This window comes from Lathyrus oleraceus, chromosome 6 (genome assembly GCF_024323335.1).
Source record: "Lathyrus oleraceus cultivar Zhongwan6 chromosome 6, CAAS_Psat_ZW6_1.0, whole genome shotgun sequence".
Taxonomy (NCBI): Eukaryota; Viridiplantae; Streptophyta; class Magnoliopsida; order Fabales; family Fabaceae; genus Lathyrus; species Lathyrus oleraceus.
This window is the reverse complement of record NC_066584.1, coordinates 435,735,131-435,753,845: the sequence shown is the minus strand read 5'-3', so window position 1 is coordinate 435,753,845 and position 18,715 is coordinate 435,735,131. Positions and strand designations below refer to the sequence as shown.

At 33.7% G+C, this 18,715-nt stretch overlaps 3 non-coding genes across 3 annotated transcripts; all 3 read left to right on the top strand.

Moving 5' to 3' along the window:
- The first annotated feature begins 6,822 nt into the window (after nt 1-6,822).
- On the top strand, nt 6,823-6,929 carry LOC127098982 (small nucleolar RNA R71). The gene has a single exon (XR_007793658.1). It is a non-coding gene; the product is annotated as a small nucleolar RNA R71 (small nucleolar RNA).
- A 5,638-nt stretch (nt 6,930-12,567) lies between these two features.
- LOC127098981 (small nucleolar RNA R71) lies at nt 12,568-12,674 on the top strand. The gene has a single exon (XR_007793657.1). It is a non-coding gene; the product is annotated as a small nucleolar RNA R71 (small nucleolar RNA).
- A 5,703-nt stretch (nt 12,675-18,377) lies between these two features.
- On the top strand, nt 18,378-18,484 carry LOC127099138 (small nucleolar RNA R71). Its single transcript, XR_007793687.1, has one exon. It is a non-coding gene; the product is annotated as a small nucleolar RNA R71 (small nucleolar RNA).
- Nucleotides 18,485-18,715: the final 231 nt, after the last annotated feature.

Genomic DNA, 18,715 nt, shown 5'->3' with positions numbered 1-18,715 from the left:
CATAATTTTTTTTAGTTTAAGTATCTGCCTCTTCCTTATAAGCATCTTCTTCATTTTGTTCTTACTCCCATTTCTCTTCATAAGTTTGTTCTTCCTCCTGACTCTTACTGTCTTCACCATTGTCAGATTTTCCCTCTCCTTGTCTTCTCCATCTCCTTCTCCTTCCTTTTCAACCCCTCCTTAATTTCTTGGTCAATTATTTTTTCCTCAACGGGCACATTGTCACTTAACTCCTCTCAATCTTTGTTAGCTTCCTTGACCAATTCATTGATAGTTTGCTCATCCTCCAAGTCTTCCTCCTCAACTAGTATTTCTTCTTTGGGATTTTAACTTTCTTGGTTGTCTTCTTCTTTTGTTTCTCCTTTGAGGGGTCTTCCAGAGTCACACCATAACTCTTCTCTTGCCTAGTATCAAAGGAAACCTTCTCTGAAGCTTTCTTCTACTTCCTACCCTAATACAGGTTTTTCGTTTGTCTTATTCTCCTCTCAGGATTCTTCTTCTTGACATCTTGTTCATCTTTATTAAGGAGTTACCCCAAAATATGTTCTTGGAACATGGGAGGTTAGATCATTACTCCACCCTTGTGGAAGGAGTACAATCTCTTGTGCCACATATGTTTGTCTCTGATGAACATGTATAAATCCATTTGGTCCTTTTGTATTTGTAGCAAAGTTTCCATAAGATTTCTTCGTTGTCTCTTGAAGGACCATCTGTTGAGGTCTTCCGGCATGCCTTAACTCTTCCCTTCTTCACTTTTGGGTTCAACATATTCAAGATTGTTGACTTATCAAACCCAACTGGTGGGTAGTAGTTTTCACGTGTATCTTTCTCTAGAACTCCTTGTCTTTTTCACATACCAGTAATGAGGCAAGGGAAGTATATAAACCCATCCTTCTTTTTATAACACGCTTGGATCTCTTGGAAAATTATCTTTGCAATATTCCCCAGGATGTAAGTGGTTATGCAATGCAGGAGGACCAATCTAGCCTTGTTGATTGTTTTGTTGTGAGAAATGGGCTTGAGAGAGTGCTTAAAAAATTGGAACCACACCTTTGGCACAAGTTAGAGGTTCATCCTTAGCATAATTTTTTCATCGGACTTGTTGGTCTCCAACCATTTTGTACCTAAAATGCAGAGAGAATCCTTTATAACATATAGGTCTTCCTCATCCATTATTTCCAATAGCCTTTGGTAGGTGTCTCCACACTCTTCACTCCTAGAACCATGTTAATGGTTCCTTCAGAATACTGCACCTTTGTCCCCCTCACAATGACCTTCAACGCCTTTTGGTATATATCAACCATGTTGGAGTATAACTCCTTCACTATTTGTATGTTGCAGGGATTGGTATGTCTACAAAATTTCTTTCACTTATGGCTTATTATCACACGCCCGATCTCATTAGTGAGGCCTATATCATCATCCTCCATGTTGAAGATAAAACCCATTTCTGAATTTACATTCTTGGATGTGAAGAATTGGGTGAAACACTGCTTGGCGTTGTTGTTGATGAATGTCTCCACACCAAAGGAATCAGAATCAGAGTTGTCAATAATGCGTGTGACATTTTTCGATGCGTACATCTTGATTCTTTTTCTGGTCATATTTGGTTCCCATGGGGTTCGAGGGGTTGATATTTTGGTGATTGAAGGTAGTGGTAATTGAGGTGTTGATATATTTCATAGAAATATAGAGACAATTTTTTAAGAGGTATAGAAAAAAATCGTGAATGAGAGGGAATATTGATCATGGTAAATGGAGTTTATGACTTTTTTTATAGAGGAGGGATGAAATAGGGTTACAATTTGAATTTAGATGTTGGAAGAGAGAAAGAAGTAACAATTTCATTTTTTTTACTATATGGTTACTTACATAGTAAATGATGGCCGGTAGAGCCATGATTACCTTCGCATGAGTACGAAACTCATGATGTCACGCACGTTGGTCAATGTCTTGCCCGTTACTGAGTTTCTCTTTACTAAACATTTTCGTTTTTCATCCATTTTCAATATTCCATTTTTATTTCCCTTCCTTCAAAAAATTTCATCATTATGCAACTTCACACTTTCCCTTTTTTATTCCTTGTTACCGTCATGGCACACGACTTTAGAAGGTGTCATAATTCCACAAGTTTCCAACTTCATTATTTCAACTAATAAAAACAAAACAAAATATATTAAGTTGAGTTGTCTCCCAATAGCGATATTTTAGAGTCTTATAGTCCGACTTAAAACAAGAAATGTTAATCATTCAAATTCATGGTGATCGTTTTTTTGTTTAAGGGATCACCAATTTTTTTTCACTCTTTGGCCATTAAATTTAAACTCATTCCCTATTTTGTTATTCAAAAGGTCTACAACCCCATGTGGATAAATCTTCATAAGTTCGAAGGGGCCTGACCATGCAGACTTCATTTTTCTAGGGAATAGTTTTAGTCTTGAGTTAAACAAGAGAACATGTTGGCCTGCTACCAATTCCCTTTTCTGAAATTTCCTTTCATTCCATTTTTTGGTATTTTCCTTGTATAAACCCAACATTTCATATGATAATAATCTATGTTCTTCCAGCTCATTGAGTTAGAGCATTCTTGCTTGACCAATAACTAGCAAGTTAAAGTTCAAACTTTTTATAGCCTAGAACGCTTTGTGTTCCAACTCAATAAGTAGGTGGTAAGCCTTTCCATTAAATAGCCTATAAGGATACATTCCTAAAGGGGTTTTATAAGAAGTCCTATAAGTCCATAAATCATCATCAAGATGTTTGGACTAGTCTTTCCTTGTAGGATTAACCACCTTTTCCAATATTATTTTTATCTCCGTAATAGATAACTTGGCTTGCCCACTACTTTGTGGATGATAGGCTGTAGCAACCTTGGGCTTAACCCCATACTTTTCCATTAGATTCTTAAAATATTTATTTCAAAAACGGGTTCCCTCATCACTAATGATAGCTCTCGGTGTGACATGTCTAGAAAATATGTTTTTAATTAAAAATTTGGTCACAAACTTAGCATCGTTTGTGGGGGTTGCCACTGTCTCTATCCATTTGGATACGTAGTCCACAATAACAAGGATATAAATATTTCCAAAGTATTATAGAAATGGACCCATGAAATCTATATTCCACACATAAAAAAGTTCAATTTCCAAAATGTTTGTGAGTGACATTTCTTACCTAATAGAAATATTTCTACCCGTTTGCATCTATCACATCCTTTTACTAATGCATTAGAATCTTTCAACAGAGAGGGCCATAAATAAGCTGATTGCAACACTTTCACATTAGTTATGGTTCCTCCAAGTAGTTTACAATGTCTGCATACCATGGTCTCACGTTAGAGGTGATCATGAACAACTTCTCATCAGGAAAGTTCTCCTTGATGTCCTCATTATCATGCCTATGGACTTCATAAGGGAGTCTTGACAAGTGATTATAAACTAGGTTTTACGCTCCCTACATATACCTAATATCCAAATCAAATTCTTGCAACAACAACGCCCATCTTATCAATATTCACTTTGCATCTTTCTTTGCAATGAGGTACATGATTGTTGCATGGTCATGATATACTATCACTTTGGTGCCCAACAAGTATGATCTAAACTTGTCAAATTCAAACACGGAATCCAACAATTCTTTCTTAGTAGTGGTGTAATTGATCTAAGCTTCAAAAGTGTTCTATTAGCTTAGTAAATGATGTGGAACACCTTGTTATGCATTTGGCCTAACACAAATCCAATAGCAAAATCACTAGCGTCAAACATAAGCTAAAAAAACTTAGTTTAGTCAAGGGATTTCACAATGGGCGCTGAAATCAAAGCTTGTTTCAACAATCTTGATGCCTTATCACACTCCTTACTTAAGACATATGGCACATTATGAAGCAGTAGTTGGCACAATGACTTTGTAATTATTGAGAAGTCCTTGTTGAATCTTCTGTAAAATCCAGTATGGCTAAGGAAATTTTGTATTCCTTTTATGTTGGAAGGTGGAGGCAGCTTTTCAATAGCTTCAATTTTTGCTTGATCCACCTCAAATCCTACCTTTGAAACCTTGTGCCCCAAAACAATTCCTTCCTTAACCATGAAGTCACACTTCTCCTAATTTAAAGCCAAGTTACTCTCTTCAAATCAAGTGAGTACCATCTCAAGGTTGTTTAAGAGTTTTGTGAATGATTTCCAAACAATGAGAAGTCACCCATGAACACTTTCATGGAACATTTTATCAAGTAAAAAAATATGGCCATCATTAAACGTTGGAAATTTGCTAGAGCATTACATAGTCCAAATGGAATCCTCCTAAAGGAAAATATTCCATAGGGACACGTAAATGTTGTATTCTATTATCTTTTCGGGCTATTGCAATTTGATTGTAGCCCGAATAACCATGAAGAAAATAATATAACTATTTTCAGCTAGCCTATGCAACATTTGATCAATGGATGAGAGAGGGAACTGATCTTTGTGATTGGCTTTGTTAAAATTTCTATAGTCCATGCATATCCTCCAACCGGTGATAATTATTATAGGAATCAATTCATTCTTATCATTTTCAATGACTGACATACTACCTTTCTTCGGAACACATTGATTAAGGCTCACCCACACACTCTAAAATAAGTGTAAATGATCCCCGCATCTAACCACTTGATGATTTCCTTCTTAACCACATCCTTCATGATGAGATTTAACCTTCTTTATCTCTCAATATTATTCTTGGCACTGTCTTCCAATAGTATTCTACGCATACATACATTAGGGTTGAATTCGTTGATGTCATATATTTTCCATGCAATCGCTTTCTTATGCCTCTTCAAAAGTTCCAGAAGTTGATACCTCTGTTCTTTAGATAAGTCAGTGGCAATGATTGATGGCAACTTCCGTCCTGCCTCCAAGTATGCATATTGCAAGTGGGTACCTCTATATGGAGAATTTTCTTTCTTTGCTTCAGTTGTAATCCAATATTTCAAGATTCTCTCAAATTCCTTAAATTTGGATTAATGGTCCACTTACAATTCCTTCATTCAAAAATGCATATTTTTCTAACTCGCCAAACTTTGGTTCTAAGTTTCCAATGCCTTTCATAAGGTTCTAGTGGACCATAGTTTCCCAACTAGAGATCAACGAGAAATCAACAATCTCTTCTTCTGGGTACTTTAATGCATTCATGACATTGAATACCACTTGTTGCTCATTGACTCATAGTCAGCTCTCTTGTTTCCACATCTACTATGGTTCTTCTCATGGCCATAAATGGTCTTACCAACAAAATGAGAGTCTTTTCATCATCACTAACATTCATAATCATAAAATATATTGGAAATACAAACTTATCAACCCTTACCGACACATTTTCAATCTTTCCTTAGGGGTAGCAAATGCTCCGGTGAGCTAGTTGAATGGTGATAGTTGTTGGTCTGGCAGCTCCAATGCTTAAATTCTTAAAGATAGATAAAGGAATGAGGTTAATAATTTCCCCAATATCACATAATTCCCTTCCACAAAAGGAATATCCTATGTTGCAGGGTATAGTAAAACTTCCAAGGTAATTCAATTTGAGAGGGAGGTTCCCTTGAACAAGTCGATTGCATTCTTGTGTTAATGCCACCGTAGAAAATTATCCCACTCTTTTACTTTTTGTAAGAAAATCCTTCATGAATTTGGAATAGTTTGGCATTTGTTGAATGACCTCAATCAACGATATATTGATATGAAGGTGCTTTAGAATTTCCATGAACTTGTCAAACTGTTGCTCTTTTTTAGCCTTTTGATTCTTTATAGAAAAGGTGGTGGTGATCTTTCTTGCACGAATCTGGGTATTATGACAACATCTAGAATTTCAGTTGACCGCTTTTTTGGAGAAGAAGTCATTCCAAACGTTTTTAGAGTGGATCACTCATTTTGCAACTTCTCCTTAACAGGTTCCTCCAAGGATGTTTTTTCAATAGGATCTGATTCTACCTCTTCTGAAGTGTCAGGAGTATTTAAAATTACCCTTGGTGGATCTTCTCTTGGTTGTGTTGATCCTTCACATTCTTTTCTACTTCTCAACTTGATAACCTTATATGTTTCAATACCCTTGGTACCAGAGGCATATGCTGGAGTTTCAGTGGAGCTTGAAAGTGCTCCCAACGTTCTAGAACTGAGGGCCAAAACAATATGCCCGACTTGATTCTCCAAAATTTTAATGCTTACTCCTTGAGATTTGAATTGGTTATTAGTTTCTTGCACGAAGGACTTAAAAATATTTTCCAGTTGGTTATTCCCTAGATTAGCGATATCATGATTGGATGCAGAAAAACTAGGTGGAACTTGAGGTGCTTGAGGCTTGAGTTGGTTTTGTCTGTTACTCCATGAGAAGTTTGGATGATTACTCCACCTAGGATTGTAAGTGTTGTTGTATTTTTTGTTTCCCACATAGTTCATAAAAACAAGATTGGTTGAGCAGTCTTCAAATATATAATCTCCCTCATAATAAACACATGCAACTTCTGATGTGTCAGTTACAACTTTAAAAGGCTCGACTACTAGCACGTCAGGACTCATAAACATATTCTTCACCATTTGGTTAATTTGAGCCACTTGAGTAGCAAGGGATGTGGTCTTAGTAACTTCGCGAGCACCAACTGGCTTCTTTTGAGTGGAGACAAAACCAAGTCTTGTAACTGGCCATTGGTAGGTGTTAGCTGTAATACTTTAAATAAACTTTTAGCCTTATTCATAGGATTTGGATAAAAAACCTCTACCAGAGGATGCATCCAGCGTGTTTCTTGAGGAAGGAACCAATCCATATTAGAATGTTTCCAATTGAATACAAATTGGTATCCCGTGGTGAGGACATTGCCTTAACAACTCCTTGAATTTGTCCTAATTATCAAACAAATACTCATCATCTCCTTGTTTAAATAAAGTAATCTAATTTCTCATCTTGGCATTCTTGAGAGTAGGGAAGTACTTAGGTAAAAAGTTTCCAGTTAAAGCATTTCATGTGGCTATGGAAATGGGCTCTAAAGAATCTAGCCAGTGTTTGGCTCTATCCATTAGAGAGTATGAAAATAACTTAAGTCTGAAATCATCATTAATAATTCTAGTTATTTGGAAGTTGCTAGCTAATTCCAAAAAGTGCCTCAAGTGCAAATGTGGATCTTCATTGACAACTCCTGAATATTGGCCTATTGCTTGTAACATTTGAAACATCAATGACTTGAATTCAAACTGTGTCATTGTGATATTTGGTCGTATAACCCCTGTATTCATGGAATTGAGATCAAACACATCATAGTAACTTATGTCTCTTGCCATATCATTGGAAATTCCAATAATGTCATTATCTATCATGAATCTTTCCTCTTCAATTGGTTCTTCTTCAAAGTATCCTTCGAACTTACCAAAGACAAGAACAGGAGGAAGACTTACTAGTAAGTGACCAGTAGCTTGAAATATATTTAGTAATCTGAGTGTTCTTTTTGGCTTAGAATCTCCTCTATATACTAGAGTCAGCAACCTACGCATGTAGCAGGTAAGCACCTGTTGCGTCACCAGATTACAGAAAACGTCAGAAGCTCAAATTCTCTTTTCAAAAAAAGAAAAAATATTTTATACAAAATCAAAATGTTATTGACACACTCTCCGACAACAAATCCAAAAACTTATTGTGAATTTAAACTATATAATGTGCAAGTATACACGGTCCATAATATTAAATGATAAAAAGTAAGAATATCGTTCCCACATGGAGTGTAATAACTTAGATTGATTTGCAACACTATCTTTTATGAATGAGCAAGAGAAAAAATAACAATAATTGATGGTTGTCACAAGTTTAACTTTTAAGTAAACAATGATAGTGCTAAGTTTAGTTTAAGTAAGTGAAATCGGTAATGGAGAATATGTTGGGCAATAATCCATCAATATAACTTATCTATTGTGTGAATATGATGTGATATGTCGTGTAAGATATGGTCGGAATGTGATCTTATGATGTATTCCTACAACATCAAAAACACATGCAAGAAAGCAAGGGGACAAACTCCTAAGCCTCGCGATTAACTTTAATGCATGTCTGAGTTCTTTCCAAATTTCTCCTATGATTGTAGATCTTTATGCCTAAAGTATATATTCTAGTGAATATGCATATCCTATTATTTTCAATCTTATTTATCATGAGTTCCACTTGTTAATGGATTCGTCACACCAACAAGCTTTTATATTTTTCTAAGAAGATCAACCAAAGAATCAGATTTATAATAGTAAAATGCATGATAAAATCATCCACTATCATTACATCAAATAACACAAAATGTTAAGTCATATTAACTTTACGTTACTTAACATAAAATAGTTTAACTCATAATGAGCTCAGTACATACATTAACAATGACTCCAAAGCTAAACATTCTTAAACACGTGATAAAAAAATGTAAACCTAAGGGTAACTTCTTAGTATTGTTTAAATCTTCAATCAGTAAGACGCAGGTTCTATCACGCTAGATACTGGTGTCTCATACTTGAGAAGAAGAGAAGAGAAATTCTCCAAACTTGATTCAACTTACTTTCGCATCAATTTCTACCAAGTGTTTCCCACTGAGTCTGAACCTCACTTTCATTACGTTCAAAGGATCCTTTTATAGCCAGCCTCCTCTAGAGTTCCGTGAGGTATTGGATCATAGGCTTCTTGGTTATCCATCACTTTTGTCCCAAGAGAATTAACATATTGCCTTTATTTCTTCCTCTCGTAGCAGTACCAGGAAATGTACACGACACATGTAGGAGACAAAGTGTCTAGTTGCAGACCAGTTGTGCAAAGGGGAGTAGCCACTAGATGTAGTGACTGTATTGTTTGTAGTCGTTTGTCTTTAATTTCTCGTTCTTATCCATTCTTGTTTCTATCTCAAATGCACTCCAATTCTCAGGTTGATGTCACTTATGCACTAGAGCCATGAACATCCACTCTTTGTGACCTCCATTACATTGTACACTTAGTTGATAGTCGGGGTTATCAGAAATCCATCCTACACATCAAACAAACATATAAAAACTCATAAATGAGAACACTTATTATGCTATCGACAAACTTACTTAAAACAAAAAAAAAAGATTTTAAACTACTCTAACGGTCTACCTATAATAAGATAGAAACAAGTATTAAAGGCTAGAATACATATATATATATATATATATATATATATATATATATATATATATATATATATATATATATATATATATATATATATATATATATATATATATATCACTAAGGGTGATCTTAATATACTGAGTGTAGAAATGATGATACCCAATTCTGAATGGATAATTGTCATCTCTTGAAGCTATCCACATGATAGTATCTTTCCTATCTAGATTGTCTAAAGAGATATGGATAATTTTGTCTTTATCATAGGGGATGAATATCTCCTCAACGAACTTCAAATTCTATTGATTGGATCTTCGATCAATTAGATCCCTAACCCAAAGTACATTGCAGTTCCAATGCTTCTAAGTTAGTACTTTAAACCACCCTTGATATAGACTCCATAGATCGAGACACACATTAATGGATCTACCACATTCCGACAACAACATTGTCGAAGGTTATTTTTTTGTTTGTAGCATGCTTTTCTAAATGCAGCTCTCTTTAGGTTTTCCTTTTAACTTATTGAATAGATGAATTTTGGAATTACCTTGCCTTCATAATTTTAGAAACTATAGAATCCTTGTTGACCTTAATTCTTTAGAAAGAAGTGCATCATTGAATATGTTCATTCTTATGAAACCCAAGCCTCCCTCATTCTTCCCTTGACAAATTTTGTCCAAAGTGTTCTAGTAATTTTTACTCTCATTATTTTTAACTCCCTACCAATAGTTTCTAATAAATATGTAAATTTCATTTCAAAGATTGCTAGGGAACTTGAACACACTCATGGCATAAGTAGAAATAGATTTAGCAACCGCTTTTATGAGAACTTCTTTTCCAACATAGGAGAAAGTCTTCTCCTTTCGTCCATTGATTATTTTTCTAACTCTAACTATCATGTAATTAAATTCCACCTTATTAGACCTTCCTACCTTGATAGGAAGATCAAGGTAATTTCCCATAAGGGCATTAGTATTGATAGGAACCATTTGCTGCAATTTATTTTACGTATCTTCACTAATTTTGCCACTAAAAGTCATAGTAGATTTGTTTAAGTTTATTAGCTGGCCAAATTAATTTTGATAGATATCCAGAATTTTGTGAAGTTCTTTGCTTTCCTCATCAATAAACCATATTTTGTTTCAACCGTGTATCTATTCTGTTCTGATTGACGTACATGTATCTATTAACATTACTGAAACTAAGAAAGATAGGTGAATGGTCAAACGTGTATCTGACAAGAAGATGATTAGAATATTTTTTATAACTTTCAAGTCATTTATTAGAAACTAAAAATCTATTCAATCTAGCTTGGAAGCCCAAGTAAATATATTGCCAATATAACCAATATCATTTAAATTGCGTTTGGAGATAATATCATTAAACAAATTAGTGATGTTAAACTTATGTGTTGTTTGTGTTGGAATTTAAATTTTCTTCAATGTACTTTCTCTTATGCTCTTTAAAATTATTGGTTGCTATATTTGTTTATCTACTATTGGTAGCATATGGTCCTTGTTGTCTCAAATAGCCATCCTACCAAGTTGTTTGAGCATAGCCTCCAAAATAGGACTCTGTATCCCATAACTAGAAGAGTTCATGGGGTTTCTGTCGAAACTTTTTTCTATTTGTTCCTTGACTTTCCCCCAAAATTCATCCGATCTAAGCTAAGCCATATAGGTTTGTTGACATCGAAAAGAACTTTGATTTTTATGAAAGTCACATTTTTGGGGTAAAGATGAAGGTTTGGTTCAAGCACTGTGACAACTTTTGCACCTATTTTTTTATCCCATTAGTTCAGATATGATTTTTTTTGTTGAATTCCCCAAAGTTGAGCCCAAATTGGGACTTTGTTAAATTCTAAATTCAGCTGGTTGTAGTTCTGAGACCAAGGTTTAACTAAAATCCACACGTTTATAAAAATACAAGGATTTTATTCAAGGATCCTTTTAACGTCTATGAGTTTGTCCATGGTGATACAATACATACCAGGTTTTAACTCTGTGATTTTGATGCCTACATGATCACAACAGATGGAAGCTAAACCATAATTGAGAGAGTTTTCATAAATCGATTTTTTGATAAAAAATTTCTTAGAATTGTATTATGATTTTCTTCATAGTCTTCCTGTATATCATCTGTGAAGAAGATGTTCATCATCTATCATAGTTTGGTTTTGATGACGATAAAAACTTATTAAATAATATAACGAATAAAAGTGGAAATTAAAAGGCTTATCAATGATGAAGATTACCAAATGAAAGAACCAAGTAAATAATCATGATAAAAGGTACATTACAATTCACACTTCATAACATTGAATACTCAGAAATATGTATCAAACTGCATCTATAATCTTCCTAAACATATTGTATTCAAAGGCATCAAAGAATTCACTAAAACGTCAACTTTTACCCAATTAGTGATGGTATTAAAATATCATATTTTGGTACGATTATTTCTCAAACAAAATAAAAATTGGATTAGTTGCAATGGAATACCATATATGGTATATGAATATTAGTGCTGATGGTATTCAAATGCCATATATGGTATCCGAATATCAGTTGAAAAAATTGAAGAATTTTCACTTATAAAAGAGTGGTTTTCAAATTTTGAATTTTCAAACGTTTTTGAAGTGGTATTCAATTACAATATTTTGGTATTCTAATATCAACCTGAAGCAATGCAATTTTTTCATTTTCAATATGTTTCTAACACATTTCAATGTCTCATAGAATGGTTTTCAAACTTGTGCATCTTTTCATAACAATGTTTCATGAATTGTTTTCAAACTAGTACATTTGTTCATAACAATTCTTCATGAATTAGTTTCTTGTACGAAGGACTTACAAATATTTTCCAGTTGGTTATTCCCTTGATTAGCGATATCATGATTGGATGCAGAAAAACTAGGTGGATCTTGAGGTGCTTGAGGCTTGAGTTGGTTTTGTCTGTTACTCCATGAGAAGTTTGGATGATAACTCCACGTAGGATTGTAAGTGTTGTATTTTTTGTTTTCCACATAGTTCATAGAAACAAGATTGGTTGAGCAGTCTTCAAATAAATAATCTCCCTCACAATAAACACAGGCAACTTCTGATGTGTCAGTTACAACTTTAAAAGGCTCGACTACTAGCACGTCAGGACTCATAAACATATTCTTCACCATTTGGTTAATTTGAGACACTTGAGTAGCAAGGGATGTGGTCTTAGTGACTTCGCGAGCACCAATTGGCTTCTTTTGAGTGGAGACAAAACCAAGTCTTGTAACTGGCCATTGGTAGGTGTTAGCTGTAATACTTTAAATAAACTTTTAGCCTTATTCATAGGATTTGGATAAAAAAACCTCTACCAGAGGATGCATCCAGCGTGTTTCTTGAGGAAGGAACCAATCCATTATTGAATGTTTCCAATTGAATACAAATTGGTATCCCGTGGTGAGGACATTGCCTTAACAACTCCTTGAATTTGTCCTAATTATCAAACAAATACTCATCATCTCCTTGTTTAAATAAAGTAATCTAATTTCTCATCTTGGCATTCTTGAGAGTAGGGAAGTACTTAGGTAAAAAGTTTCCAGTTAAAGCATTTCATGTGGCTATGGAAATGGGCTATAAAGAATCTAGCCAGCGTTTGGCTCTATCCATTAGAGAGTATGAAAACAACTTAAGTCTGAAATCATCATTAATAATTCTAGTTATTTTGAAGTTGCTAGCTAATTCCAAAAAGTGCCTCAAGTGCAAATGTGGATCTTCATTGACAACTCCTGAATATTGGCCTATTGCTTTTAACATTTGAAACATCATTGACTTGAATTCAAACTGTGTCATTGTGATACTTGGTCGTATAACCCCTGTATTCATTGAATTGAGATCAAACACATCATAGTAACTTATGTCTCTTGCCATATCATTGGAAATTCCAATAATGTCATTATCTGTCATGAATCTTTCCTCTTCAACTGGTTCTTCTTCAAAGTATCCTTCAAACTTACCAAAAACAAGAACAGGAGGAAGACTTACTAGTAAGTGACCAGTAGCTTGAAATATATTTAGTAATCTGAGTGTTCTTTTTGGCTTAGAATCTCCTCTATATACTAGAGTCAGCAACCTACGCATGCAGCAGGTAAGCACCTGTTGCGTCACCAGATTATAGAAAACGTCAAAAGCTCAAATGCTCTTTTCAAAAAAAGAAAAAATATTTATACAAAATCAAAATGTTATTGACACACTCTCCGATAACAAATCCCAAAACTTATTGTGAATTTAAACTATATAATGCGCAAGTATACATGGTCCATAATATTAAATGATAAAAAGTAAGAATATCGTTCCCACATGGAGTGTAATAACTTAGATTGATTTGCAAAACTATCTTTTATGAATGACCAAGAGAAAAAATAACAATAATTGATGGTTGTCACAAGTTTAACTTTTAAGTAAACAATGATAGTGCTAAGTTTAGTTTAAGTAAGTGAAATCGATAATGGAGAATATGTTGGGAAATAATCCATCAATATAACTTATATATTGTGTGAATATGATGTGATATGTCGTGTCAGATATGGTCGGAATGTGATCTTGTGATGTATTCCTACAACATCAAAAACACATGCAAGAAAGCAAGGGGACAAACTCTTAAGCCTCGCGATTAACTTTAATGCATGTCTGAGTTCTTTCCAAATTTATCCTATGATTGTAGATCTTTATGCCTAAAGTATATATTCTAGTGAATATGCATATCCTATTATTTTCAATCTTATTTATCATAAGTTCCACTTGTTAATGGATTCGTCACACCAACAAGCTTTTATATTTTTCTAAGAAGATCAACCAAAGAATCAGATTTATAATAGTAAAATGCATGATAAAATCATCCACTATCATTACATCAAATAACACAAAATGTTAAGTCATATTAACTTTACGTTACTTAACATAAAATAGTTTAACTCATAATGAGCTCAATACATACATTAACAATGACTCCAAAGCTAAACATTCTTAAACACGTGATAAAAAAATGTAAACCTAAGGGTAACTTCTTAGTATTATTTAAATCTTCAATCCGTAAGACGCAGGTTCTATCACGCCAGATACTGGTGTCTCATACTTGAGAAGAAGAGAAGAGAAATTCTCCAAACTTGATTCAGCTTACTTTCGCATCAATTTCTACCAAGTGTTTCCCACTGAGTCTGAACCTCACTTTCATTACGTTCAAAGGATCCTTTTATAGCCAGCCTCCTCTAGAGTTCCGTGAGGTATTGGATCATAGGCTTCTTGGTTATCCATCACTTTTTTCCCAATAGAATTAACATATTCCCTTTATTTCTTCCTCTCGTAGCAGTACAAGAAAATGTACACGACACATGTAGGGGACAAAGTGTCTAGTTGCAGACCAGTTGTGCAAAGGGGAATAGCCACTAGATGTAGTGACTGTATTGTTTGTTGTCATTTGTCTTTTATTTCTCGTTCTTATCCATTCTTGTTTCTATCTCAAATGCACTCAAATTCTCAGGTTGATGTCACGTATGCGCTAGAGCCATGAACATCCACTCTTTGTGACCTCCATTACATTGTACACTTAGTTGATAGTCGGGGTTATCAGAAATCCATCCTACACATCTAACAAACATATAAAAACTCATAAATGAGAACACTTATTATGCTATCGACAAACTTACTTAAAACAAAAAAAATGATTTTAAACTACTCTAACGGTCTACCTAATAATAAGATAGAAACAAGTATTAAAGGCTAGAATACACACACACACACACACACACACACACACACACACACACATATATATATATATATATATATATATATATATATATATATATATATATATATATATATATATATATATATATATATATATATATATATATATATATATATATATATATATTAGTTATCACTAAGGGTGATCTTAATTTACTGAATGTAGAAATGATGATACCCAATTCTGAATGGATAATTGTCATCTCTTGAAGCTATCCACATGATAGTATCTTTCCTATCTAGATTGTCTAAAGAGATATGGATAATTCTGTCTTTATCATAGGGGATGAATAGCTTATCAATGAACTTCAAATTCTATTCATTGGATCTTCGATCAATTAGATCCCTAACCCAAAGTACATTGCAGTTCCAATGCTTCTAAGTTAGTACTTTAAACCATCCTTGATATAGACTCCATAGATCGAGACACACATTAATGGATCTACCACCTTCCAGCAACAACATTGTCGAAGGTTATTTTTTTGTTTGTAGCATGCTTTTCTAAATGCAGCTCTCTTTAGGTTTTCCTTTTAACTTATTGAATAGATGAATTTTGGAATTACCTAGCTTTCATAATTTTAGAAACTATAGAATCCTTGTTGACCATAATTCTCCAGAAAGAAGTGCATCATTGAATATGTTCATTCTTATGAAACCCAAGCCTCCCCCATTCTTCCCTTGACAAATTTTGTCCAAAGTGTTCTAGTAATTTTTACTCTCATTATTTTTAAGTCCCTACCAATAGTTTCTAATAAATATGTAAATTTCATTTCAAAGATTGCTAGGGAACTTGAACACACTCATGGCATAAGTAGAAATAGATTTAGCAACCGCTTTTATGAGAACGACTTTTCCAACATAGGAGAAAGTCTTCTCCTTTCGTCCATTGATTATTTTTCGAACTCTAACTATCATGTAATTAAATTCCACCTTATTAGACCTTCCTACCTTGATAGGAAGATCAAGGTAATTTCCCATAAGGGCATTAGTATTGATAGGAACCCATTTGCTGCAATTTATTTTGGTATCTTCACTAATTTTGCCACTAAAAGTTATAGTAGATTTGTTTAAGTTTATTAGCTGGCCAGATTAATTTTGATAGATATCCAAAATTTTGTGAAATTCTTTGCTTTCCTCATCAATAAACCATATTTTGTTTCAAACGTGTATCTATTCTGTTCTGATTGACGTACATGTATCTATTAACATTACTGAAACTAAGAAAGATAGGTGAATGGTCAAACGTGTATCTGAGAAGAAGATGATTAGAATATTTTTTATAACTTTCAAGTCATTTATTAGAAACTAAAAATCTATTCAATCTAGCTTGGAAGCCCAAGTAAATATATTGCCAATATAACCAATATCATTTAAATTGCATTTGGAGATAATATCATTAAACAAATTAGTGATGTTAAAATTATGTGTTGTTTGTGTTGGAATTTAAATTTTCTTCAATGTACTTTCTCTTATGCTCTTTAAAATTATTGGTTGTTATATTTTTTTATCTACTATTGGTAGCATATGGTCCTTGTTGTCTCAAATAGCCATCCTACCAAGTTGTCTGAGCATAGCCTCCAAAATAGGACTCTGTATCCCATAACTAGAAGAGTTCATGGGGTTTCTGTCGAAACTTTTTTCTATTTGTTCCTTGACTTTCCCCCAAAATTCATCCGATCAAAGCTAAGCCATATAGGTTTGTTGACATCGAAAAGAACTTTGATTTTTATGAAAGTCACATTTTTGGGGTAAAGATGAAGGTTTGGTTCAAGCACTGTGACAACTTTTGCACCTATTTTTTTATCCCATTAGTTCAGATATGATTCTTTTTTGTTGAATTCCCCAAAGTTGAGCCCAAATTGGGACTTTGTTAAATTCTAGATTCAGCCGGTTGTAGTTCTGAGACCAAGGTTTAACTAAAATCCACACGTTTATAAAAATACAAGGATTTTATTCAAGGATCCTTTTAACATCTATGAGTTTGTCCATGGTGATACAATACATACCAGGTTTTAACTCTGTGATTTTGAGGCCTACATGATCACACCAGATGGAAGCTAAACCATAATTGAGAGAGTTTTCATGAATCGATTTTTTTGATAAATTTTTTCTTAGAATTGTATTATGATTTTCTTCATAGTCTTCCTGTATATCATCTGTGAAGAAGATGTTCATCATCTATCATAGTTTGCTTTTGATGAGGATAAAAACTTATTTTAAATAATATAAAGAATAAAAGTGGAAAGTAAAAGGCTTATCAATGATGAAGATTACCAAATGAAAGAACCAAGTAAATAATCATGATAAAAGGTACATTACAATTCACACTACATAACATTAAATACTCATAAATATGTATCAAACTGCATCTATAATCTTCCTAAACATATTGTATTCAAAGGCATCAAAGAATTCACTAAAACGTCAACATTTACCCAATTAGTGATGGTACTAAAATATCATATTTTGGTACGATTATTTCTCAAACAAAATAAAAATGGATTAGTTGCAATCGAATACCATATATGGTATATGAATATTAGTGCTGATGGTATTCAAATACCATATATGGTATCCGAATATCAATTGAAAAAATTGAAGAATTTTCACTTATAAAAGAGTGGTATTCAAATTTTGAATTTTCAAACGTTTTTGAAGTGGTATTCGATTACAATATTTTGGTATTCTAATATCAACCTGAAGCAATGCAATTTTTTCATTTTCAATATGTTTCTAACACATTTCAATGTTTCATAGAATGGTTTTCAAACTTGTGCATCTTTTCATAACAATGTTTCATGAATTGTTTTCAAACTAGTACATTTGTTCATAACAATTCTTCATGAATTAGTTTCTTGTACGAAGGACTTAAAAATATTTTCCAGTTGGTTATTCCCTTGATTAGCGATATCATGATTGGATGCAGAAAAACTAGGTGGATCTTGAGGTGCTTGAGGCTTGAGTTGGTTTTGTCTGTTACTCCATGAGAAGTTTGGATGATTACTCCACCTAGGATTGTAAGTGTTGTTGTATTTTTTGTTTCCCACATAGTTCATAGAAACAAGATTGGTTGAGCAGTCTTCAAATAAATTATCTCCCTCATAATAAACACAGGCAACTTCTGATGTGTCAGTTACAAATTTAAAAGGCTCGACTACTAGCACGTCAGGACTCATAAACATATTCTTCACCATTTGGTTAATTTGAGCCACTTGAGTAGCAAGGGATGTGGTCTTAGTGACTTCGCGAACACCAACTGGCTTCTTTTGAGTGGAGACAAAACCAAGTCTTGTAACTGGCCATTGGTAGGTGTTAGCTGTAATACTTTAAATAAAATTTTAGCCTTATTCATAGGATTTGGATAAAAAACCTCTACCAGAGGATGCATCCAGCGTGTTTCTTGAGGAAAGAACCAATCCATTATAGACTGTTTTCAATTGAATACAAATTGGTATCCCGTGGTGAGGACATTACCTTAACAACTCCTTGAATTTGTCCTAATTATCAAACAAATGCTCATCATCTCCTTGTTTAAATAAAGTAATCTAATTTCTAATCTTGGCAATCTTGAGAGTAGGGAAGTACTTAGGTAAAAAGTTTCCAGTTAAAGCATTTCATGTGGCTATGGAAATGGGCTCTAAAGAATCTAGCCAGCGTTTGGCTCTATCCATTAAAGAGTAAAAAAACAACTTAAGTCTGAAATCATCATTAATAATTCTAGTTATTTTGAAGTTGCTAGCTAATTCAAAAAAGTGCCTCAAGTGCAAATGTGGATCTTCATTGACAACTCC